Below are 8,833 nucleotides of genomic sequence, written 5' to 3'. Positions count from 1 at the left end.
TGGTGCATCACACCTCGGCCTCCGCTATGCAAGTCTTCATCCTCATGCCTCTGATGTTCATTAAGAGACAGAACACCTGCTGTCAAGGCCGGGGAACTGAACACCTATCAAGGCTAAGGAGCCAAACATCCACGAAGTTTTCCTTCTTTTACTGTCTACTGTATAGAAGTTGCCATTGTATTCACCGGAAGAAACCTGCTGTGCAGGCAAAAAATTACAACAATATAGTTGCACAAGTGTCGTATTCATCAACATTGCAAGTTCTTCTCACTCTTTTTTACCAACCAGTTTATACAACACATGCAGCACCTAGTATCATTATCGTTAGTTGTTTCCTCCACCAAGACCATTATCTAATACACACACACATGAGAATGGAGCCTATTATAGTGGAGCCAGAGGAAGAGGAGTATGTTGTTATGTGTGGAGAGGACTCTTTAGTAGTAGGCGAGGCTCATAGAGTGGGCTGAGAACTAGCACTTGAGATGTAGAAACATTCTTGGTTTCCTGGAAGGAAGTTAGTGGTCAGTGTAGTAATGGAGCCGGCTGAAGAAACAGCAGTACAGCAATAATAGACATTATCACATGTGAGTGGACCAGATAGTGGGAGTGTGTCATGTATTGGTTCACTCTGTGAGCCAGACTTGTATTAGTGAGTCCAGTCCACGTGTACATCCTGCTGGTGCTGCTACTGCTGCTGGTAGTGGTGCTGCTGGTGGTGGTCCTACTGCTGCTGGTGCCGCTGCCGGTGATGGTGCTGGTGGAGGTGTTGCTGCTGGTGGAGGTGGCACTGCTGGTGGTGCTGCTGTTGCTACTGTTGGTGGTGGTGGTGCTGCTGGTGGTGGTGGTGCTGCTGGTGGTGGTGGTGCTGCTGTTGGTGGTGGTGCTGTTGCTGGGTTCTTACTGTTGCTTCTTGCTCTTGCTACTGTTTCTTGCTGCTGTTTCTAGTTGCTGCTGTTTCTAGTTGCTGCTGTTTCTAGTTGCTGCTGTTTCTAGTTGCTGTTGCTTCTAGTTGCTGCTGCTGTTTCTAGTTGCAGCTGTTTCTAGTTGCTGCTGTTGCTATTTTATAGTTGTAGCAGCAGCTTTGGTTGCACTGTATTAGTTAACAACAATGTTTAGCCTAGTTGCTGTAGCTATTCTAGTTGCTGCTGTTGCTTCTGGTTGCTGCTGCTTCTTCTAGTTGCTGCGTGCTTCTAGTTGCTGCTGCTTCTTCTAGTGCTGCTGTTGCTTCTAGTTGCTGCTGTTTAGCTATAGTTGCTGCTGCTGCTTCTGGTGCTGCTGCTTCTAGTTGCTGTAAGCCTATTTGAGTTGTTGCTGTTATTCCTGATTTAACACTTATTGCTTCTAGTTCCTGCTGTTGCTTCTAGTTTGCTGCTGGCTTCTAGTTGCTGCTGCTTCTTCCTAGTTGCTGCTGTTGCTTCTAGTTGTATATTTGGCTACAGTTGCTGCTGCTGCTTCTGGTTGCTGCTGTTGCTTCTAGTTGCCAACAACAGCTGGCCTGGTGCCTTTACTGGCTACATAGTTGCTGATGCTTCTAGTTGCTGCTGATGCTTCTGGTTGCTGCTGATGCTTCTAGTTGCTGCTGTTGCTTCCTGGTTATAACTTAACGGCGCAACTAGTTGCTGCTGCTGCTTCTTCATAGTTGCTGCATAACAGCTGACTACCAGTTGCTGCTGTTTGGCTAGTTGGCTGCTGTTGGCTACAGTTTGTAACGCTGGCTGGTTGCTGCCAACGGCTGGTTCCTTAGCAACAGCTGTTTACGGATTTGCTGCTGTTGGCTATGGTTGCTGCTGCTGCTTCTGGTTGCTGCTGCTGCTTCTGGTTAACAACAACAGCTACGGTTATGCTGTAGCTGGTTAACAACTGCTGCTTGGCCTATAATTACTGCTATTGCTTCTGGATTTGCTGCTGCTGCTTCAGTTGCTGCTTTCCATTTGGCTTCTGGTTGCTGCTGCTGCTTCTGGTTGCTGCTGCTGCTGCTCTAGTTGCTGCTGTTGGCTTCTGGTTATAACAGCTATTCTGGTGCTGCTGCTTCTTTGGTTGCTTAACAGTGGCTTCTAGTTGCTGTATGTTGCTTCTGGAGTTAACAGCATGATTGCTTCCACCGTTTGCGGCTGTTTGGCTACCAGTTGCTGCTGGCTTCTTCTAGTTGCTTATGTTGGCTACCGTTTGCTGCTGCTGCTTCTGGTTAACAACAACAGCTGGTTAACAACAACAGCTGAGTTGCTGCTTCTGCTTCTAGTTGCTTAACAACAGCTATAGTTATTGCTGCTGCTTCTGAATTTATAACAGCTTCTTCTAGTTGCTGCTGTTGCTTCTGGTTGCTGCTGTTTAGCTACTGGTTGCTGCTGCGGGCTACGGTTAACAACATACTTCTAGTTGCTGCTGCTGCTTCTTCTGGTTAACAACAATTTGGCTACCAGTTTAACAGCTTAACGGCTACCGGTTGCTTAACATTTGGCTTCCTGGTTGCTGCTGTTTGGCTTCTGGTTGCTTAACAACATTACAGTTGCTGCTGCTTCTTCTAGTTCACAACATTTGCTTCTGGTTGCTGCAGCAACAGCTACTGGTTGCCAACAGCTCTTCTAAGTTGCTGCTGTTGCTTCTAGTTGCTGCTGCTTCTAGTTTGCTAACAAGCTATTTCTGGATTGCATGCTGTTGCTTCTGGTTGCTGCTGTTGGCTTCTAGTTGCTGCTGTTTGCTTCTGATTTAGCAACTTAACAGCTACCAGTTGCTGCTGTTGCTTCTAATTGCTGCTGCTCATTCTTCTGGATTTAACGCTTATGGCTACCAGTTGCTTAACAGTAGCTACCAGTTGCTGCTGCTGCTCTGGTTGCTGCTGTTGGCTATGGTTGCTGCTGCTATAAGCTGCTTCCTGGTTCATAACTGTTTGCTTCTGTGGTTGCTGCGCTGCTTGGCTATAGTTGCTGCTGCTTCTTCTAGTTACTGCTATTTGGCTTACCACGGTTGCTGCTGCTTCTGGTTATGCTGTTTCTTCTAGTTTAACCTTATTTGACTAGTTGCTGCTGTTGCTTCACCAGTTGCTGCTGCTGCTTCTGGTTGCTGCTGTTGCTCCTAGTTTGCTGCTGCTCATTCTTTACAGTTTGCTATATAGCTACCAGTTTGCTGCTGCTCATTTCTGGTTGCGCCAACTGCTTCTGGTTGCTGCTGTTGCTTCTGGTTGCTTAACAACAGCTTCTTCCTAGTTAACTGCTGTTGGCCTGGTTGCTGCTGTTGGCTTCTGGTTGCTGCTGTTGCTTCCTGGTTGCTGCTGCTGCTTCTGGTTGCTGCTGCTGCTTCTGGTTATGTATTTGGCTCTGGTTGTAACAGCAAAAATTTTATTCCTGGTTAACATTTTCTTCCAGCTATTCCACTGGTTAACATGTGGCTAGCTAGTTAACAACATGCTTCTTCCTGATTTAACACTTAACTTGGCTATGGTTATTTGCTGTTTGACTACAGTTTAACAACAGGCTATAGTTTTAACAACAGCCTGGCTACTGGTTGCTGCTGCTGTTAGCTACCAGTTGCTGCTGCTTGTATGGTTAACAACAACAGCATGCTTCTGGTTGCCAACAGCAGCTATAGTTTAACAACAATTTGGCTTCATAGTTTAGCAACAGCCTGGTTGCTGCTGTTGGCTACAGTTTAGCAACAGTGCCTAGTTGCTGCCAACAGCCCTGGATTTAACAACAACAGCTATAGTTTAACAACTGCTTCTGGTTGCTAGCTATATAGCAGCTACCTAGTTGCTGCTGCTGCTGCTTCTAGTTGCTCTGTTTGGCTACGGTTGCTGCTGTTTGCTTCTAGTTGCTGTATTGGCTTCTAGTTGCTGCTGCTGCTTCCTGGTTGCTGCTGCTGCTTCTGGTTGCTGTTGCTGGTTCTAGTTGCTGCTCATGGCTGGTTGCTGCTGTAGCTTCTAGTTGCTGCTGCTGCTCAACTACAGTTGCTGTTGCTGCTTCTGGTTGCTGCTTAACTGCTTCTAGTTAACAACATGGCTGGTTGCTGCTGCTGCTGCTTCCTGATTGCTGCTGTTGGCTTCCTAGTTGCTGCTGCTGGCTACAGTTACTTTCTGCTGCTGCTTCTGGTTAACAACAGCTACAGTTACTGCTGTTGCTTCTAGTTGCTGCTGTTCCTGGTTAACAACATTGCTTCTAGTTGCTGCTCGGTATTTGCTTCTGGTTCAACAACATTTATTCTGGTTAACAACAGCAGCTACACCAGTTTAACAACAACAACTCCTGGTTAACAACAACAGCTACGGATTTGCTTAACAACAGCTGTATTTAACAACTAGCTGTTTGCAGTTGCAACGCGCATGTTGGCTACCAGTTTAGCAACGGTGGCCTGGTTGCCTTAACATAACGGCTACAGTTGCTGCTGCTGCTGGCTTCTGGTTAACAACAACAACAGCTACAGTTTGCTGCACCACTTTTAACAGCTGGATTGCTGCTGCTGGCCTACCAGTTGCTGTATTTGCTTCTAGTTTAACCATATTTGCTTCTGGTTAACAACAACAGCTACTACCAGTTTGCTGCTGCTGCTTCTAGTTGCTGCTGCTTCTGGTTGCGCAACAACGCGTCTGGTTGCTGCTGCTTCTGGTTGCTGTAACAGCCTGGTTGCTATCATAATTTGGTTGCTGCTGTAACAGCCTAGTTGCTGCTGCTCTGGTTGCTGCTGTTTGTATGGTTGCTGCTGTTTGTATAGTTGCTGCTGGCTCTGGTTGCTGCTGCTGCTTCTGGTGCTGCTGCTGCTTGTAGTTGCTGCTGCTGCTTATGGTTGCTTTAACAACAACTTAGCTTCTAGTTAACTAACATGGCTTCTGGTTGCTGCTTATTTGCTTATAGTTGCTGCTTTTATTTGTATAGTTTGCTGCTTAACAGCTACCAGTGCTGTTGTTGCTAATGGTTGCTGTTGTTGCTTCTAGTTGCTGCTGTTGCTTGGCTACAGTTGCTGCTGTAACATTTCTGGTTAACAACTTAACAGCTACAGTTGCTGCTTTCAACAGCTACAGTTGCTGCTGTTTGCTTCTGGTTGACAACAACAGCTATTCTAGTTGCTGCTACTGCTTCTGGTTATAACAATTAGCTTCTAGTTGCTGTGGTGCTTTACCAGTTTGCTGTACAGTGCTTCTAGTTGCTGCTGTTGCTTCTAGTTTAACAACTTAACAGCTACCAGTTGCTCAACAACAGCTGGCCTTCCTGATTAACAACATTTGCTTCTGGTTAACACTGTTGCTTCTGGTTGTATGCCTTCTGGTTCCTGCGCAACAGCTACTGGTTCCTGCTGTAAAAGCTATTTAGTTGCTGCTGTTGCTTCTAGTTGCTGCTTAACAGCTGGTTGCTGTGGCTATAGTTGCTGCTGTTGCTTCTGGTTGCCAACAGCTATGGTTAGCATAACATGGCTGGCTGAGTTATAAGTGTTGCTTCTAGTTGCTGCTGCTTCTTCCTAGTTATGCTCAGCTATTCTAGTTAACTGCTGTTGCTTCTAGTTGCTGCTCTGTTGCTTCTGAGTGCTGCTGTTGCTTCCTGGTGCTGTTCTTCTAGTTAACATGCTTCTTCTAGTTGCTGCTGTTGCTTCTGGTTGCTTAACAACAGCTACAGTTGCTGCTGCTGCTTCTAGTTGCTGCTCTTCTAGTTGCTGCTTCTGCTTCTAGTTGCCTTTTAACAGCTGGTTGTTGCTGCTTCTGGTTAGCTGCTGCTTCTTCCTAGTTGCTGCTGTTGCTTCCTAGTTATGCTGTTGCTTCTGGTTGCTGCTGCTGGCTTCACAGTTGCTGCTGCTGGCTACTGATTGCTGCTGCTTCTTCTGGTTGCTGCTGTTGGCTGGTTATGCTGTTTGGCTACCAGTTTGTAACTGGTGCTTCTATAGTTGGCACTTGCTTAACAGCTATAGTTGCTGCTGCTTCTTCTAGTTCCTGATGTTTATTCTGATTTAACTGCTGCTGCTGTTTATAGTTGCTGCTGCTTCTAGTTGCTGCTGTTGCTTCTGGTTGCTTAACTTCTAGTTGCTTGTTTGTATTCTGGTTAACTGCTGTTTGGCTATTTATTATGCTGCTCATTATTCCTAGTTGCCTTTTAACGGCCTGCTGGATTGCTGCTGGCCACCAGTTGCTGCTGCTGCTCTGGTTGTTTGCTGTTGTTCTGGTTGCAACAAGCTTCTAGTTCAGCTTCTGTTTGGCTTCTATTGGTTAACAACAACATAACAGCCTGGTTGCTGCTGCTTCTTCTGGTTAACAACATTTAGCTTCTAGTTGCTGCTGCTTCTGGTTGCCAACAGTATGCCGGTGCTGCTGTTGCTTCTAGTTTGCTGCTCTTCTTCTAGTTGCTGCTGTTGCTTCTAGTTGCTGCTGCTCATTCTGAACAACTTAACAGCTATGGTTGCTTGCTTAACAGCTACAGTTGCTGCTGCTTCTGGTTGCTTAACCATTAGCTGGTTGCTGTAACAAGCTGTTCTAGTTCACTGCTGCTGGCTGGCTACCTGGTTGCTGCTGTTTATTCTGGTTGCGCTGCTGTTGCTTCTGGTTGCTGTTGCTTCTAGTTGCTGCTCATACACATTTACTAGTTTAACAACTGCTGCTTCTAGTTTGCTGTTGCTTCTGGTTGCTGCTGCTGCTTCTTCTAGTTGCTGCTGCTGCTTCTTCTGTGATTGCTGCTGTAGCTGGCTACAGTTGCTCAACAACAGCTAGTACCTGGTTGCTGCTTAACAATGCCAGTTGCTGCTGTTGCTTCTGGTTGTAACAACTTGGCTACAGTTGCTGCTGCAAGCTGGCTCTGGTTAACAACAACAACAGCTATAGTTAACTTAACAGCTATTGTTGCTGCTTCTTCTGGTTGCTGCTATTTGGCTATAGTTGCTGCTGTTGCTTCTGGTTGGCATAACAACAGCTACAGTTTAGCTGCTCTTATGCTTCTGGTTGCTGCTGCTGTTTCTAGTTGCTTTTGCTGTTGCTTCCTGGTTGCTGCTTATGGCTATTTGGTTAACAACAGGCTAATTTCCTGGTTAACAACACTTGCTTCTTCTAGTTGCTGCTGCTGGCTAGCTTCAAAGTTTAACAACAACAGTGCTGCTGCTGCTTCTAGTTGCTGCTGCTGCTTCTAGTTGCTGCTGCTGCTGCTTCTAGTTGCTGCTGCTGCTTCTAGTTGCTGCTGTTGCTTCTAGTTGCTGCTGTTGCTTCTAGTTGCTGCTGTTGCTTCTAGTTGCTGCTGCTGCTTCTAGTTGCTGCTGCTGCTTCTAGTTGCTGCTGCTGCTTCTAGTTGCTGCTGCTGCTTCTAGTTGCTGCTGCTGCTGCTTCTAGTTGCTGCTGCTGCTTCTAGTTGCTGCTGCTGCTTCTAGTTGCTGCTGCTGCTTCTAGTTGCTGCTGCTGCTTCTAGTTCCTGCTGCTGCTTCTTCTAGTTCCTGCTGCTGCTTCTTCTAGTTGCTGCTGTTGCTTCTAGTTGCTGCTGCTGCTTCTAGTTGCTGCTGCTGCTTCTAGTTGCTGCTGCTGCTTCTAGTTGCTGCTGCTGCTTCTAGTTGCTGCTGCTGCTTCTTCTAGTTGCTGCTGTTGCTTCTAGTTGCTGCTGCTTCTTCTAGTTGCTGCTGCTTCTTCTAGTTGCTGCTGTTGCTTCTAGTTGCTGCTGTTGCTTCTAGTTGCTGCTGTTGCTTCTAGTTGCTGCTGTTGCTTCTAGTTGCTGCTGCTGCTTCTAGTTGCTGCTGCTGCTTCTAGTTGCTGCTGCTGCTTCTAGTTGCTGCTGCTGCTTCTAGTTGCTGCTGCTGCTTCTAGTTGCTGCTGCTGCTTCTAGTTGCTGCTGCTGCTGCTTCTTCTAGTTGCTGCTGTTGCTTCTAGTTGCTGCTGTTGCTTCTGGTTGCTGCTGCTGCTTCTAGTTGCTGCTGCTGCTGCTTCTAGTTGCTGCTGCTTCTTCTAGTTGCTGCTGTTGCTTCTAGTTGCTGCTGCTGCTTCTAGTTGCTGCTGTTGCTTCTAGTTGCTGCTGTTGCTTCTAGTTGCTGCTGCTGCTTCTAGTTGCTGCTGCTGCTTCTAGTTGCTGCTGCTGCTTCTAGTTGCTGCTGCTGCTTCTAGTTGCTGCTGCTGCTTCTAGTTGCTGCTGCTGCTTCTAGTTGCTGCTGCTGCTGCTTCTAGTTGCTGCTGCTTCTTCTAGTTGCTGCTGTTGCTTCTAGTTGCTGCTGCTGCTTCTAGTTGCTGCTGCTGCTTCTAGTTGCTGCTGTTGCTTCTAGTTGCTGCTGTTGCTTCTAGTTGCTGCTGCTTCTTCTAGTTCCTGCTGTTGCTTCTAGTTGCTGCTGCTGCTGCTTCTAGTTGCTGCTGCTTCTAGTTGCTGCTGCTTCTTCTAGTTGCTGCTGCTGCTTCTTCTAGTTGCTGCTGCTGCTTCTTCTAGTTGCTGCTGCTGCTTCTTCTAGTTGCTGCTGTTGCTTCTAGTTGCTGCTGTTGCTTCTAGTTGCTGCTGCTGCTTCTAGTTGCTGCTGCTGCTTCTAGTTGCTGCTGTTGCTTCTAGTTGCTGCTGCTGCTTCTAGTTGCTGCTGTTGCTTCTAGTTGCTGCTGCTGCTTCTAGTTGCTGCTGCTGCTTCTAGTTGCTGCTGCTGCTTCTAGTTGCTGCTGCTGCTTCTAGTTGCTGCTGTTGCTTCTAGTTGCTGCTGCTTCTAGTTGCTGCTGCTTCTTCTAGTTGCTGCTGTTGCTTCTGGTTGCTGCTGCTACTTCTAGTTGCTGCTGTTGCTTCTAGTTGCTGCTGCTCCTTCTTCTAGTTGCTGCTGCTTCTAGTTGCTGCTGCTGCTTTTAGTTGCTGCTGCTTCTAGTTGCTGCTGTTGCTTCTAGTTGCTGCTGCTGCTTCTTCTAGTTGCTGCTGCT

General features: G+C 47.1%; 1 protein-coding gene across 3 annotated transcripts in view; it reads left to right on the top strand.

The window, feature by feature from the left end:
• Arf6 (ADP-ribosylation factor 6) overlaps positions 1 to 8,833 on the top strand; it is a 273,142-nt gene that overhangs the window by 232,032 nt on the left and 32,277 nt on the right. The window lies entirely within an intron of this gene.

The sequence above is a fragment of the Cherax quadricarinatus genome, chromosome 22 (genome assembly GCF_038502225.1).
Source record: "Cherax quadricarinatus isolate ZL_2023a chromosome 22, ASM3850222v1, whole genome shotgun sequence".
Taxonomy (NCBI): Eukaryota; Metazoa; Arthropoda; class Malacostraca; order Decapoda; family Parastacidae; genus Cherax; species Cherax quadricarinatus.
The sequence above is the reverse complement of the archived record's forward strand: the minus strand, read 5'-3'. Positions and strand labels throughout refer to the sequence as shown.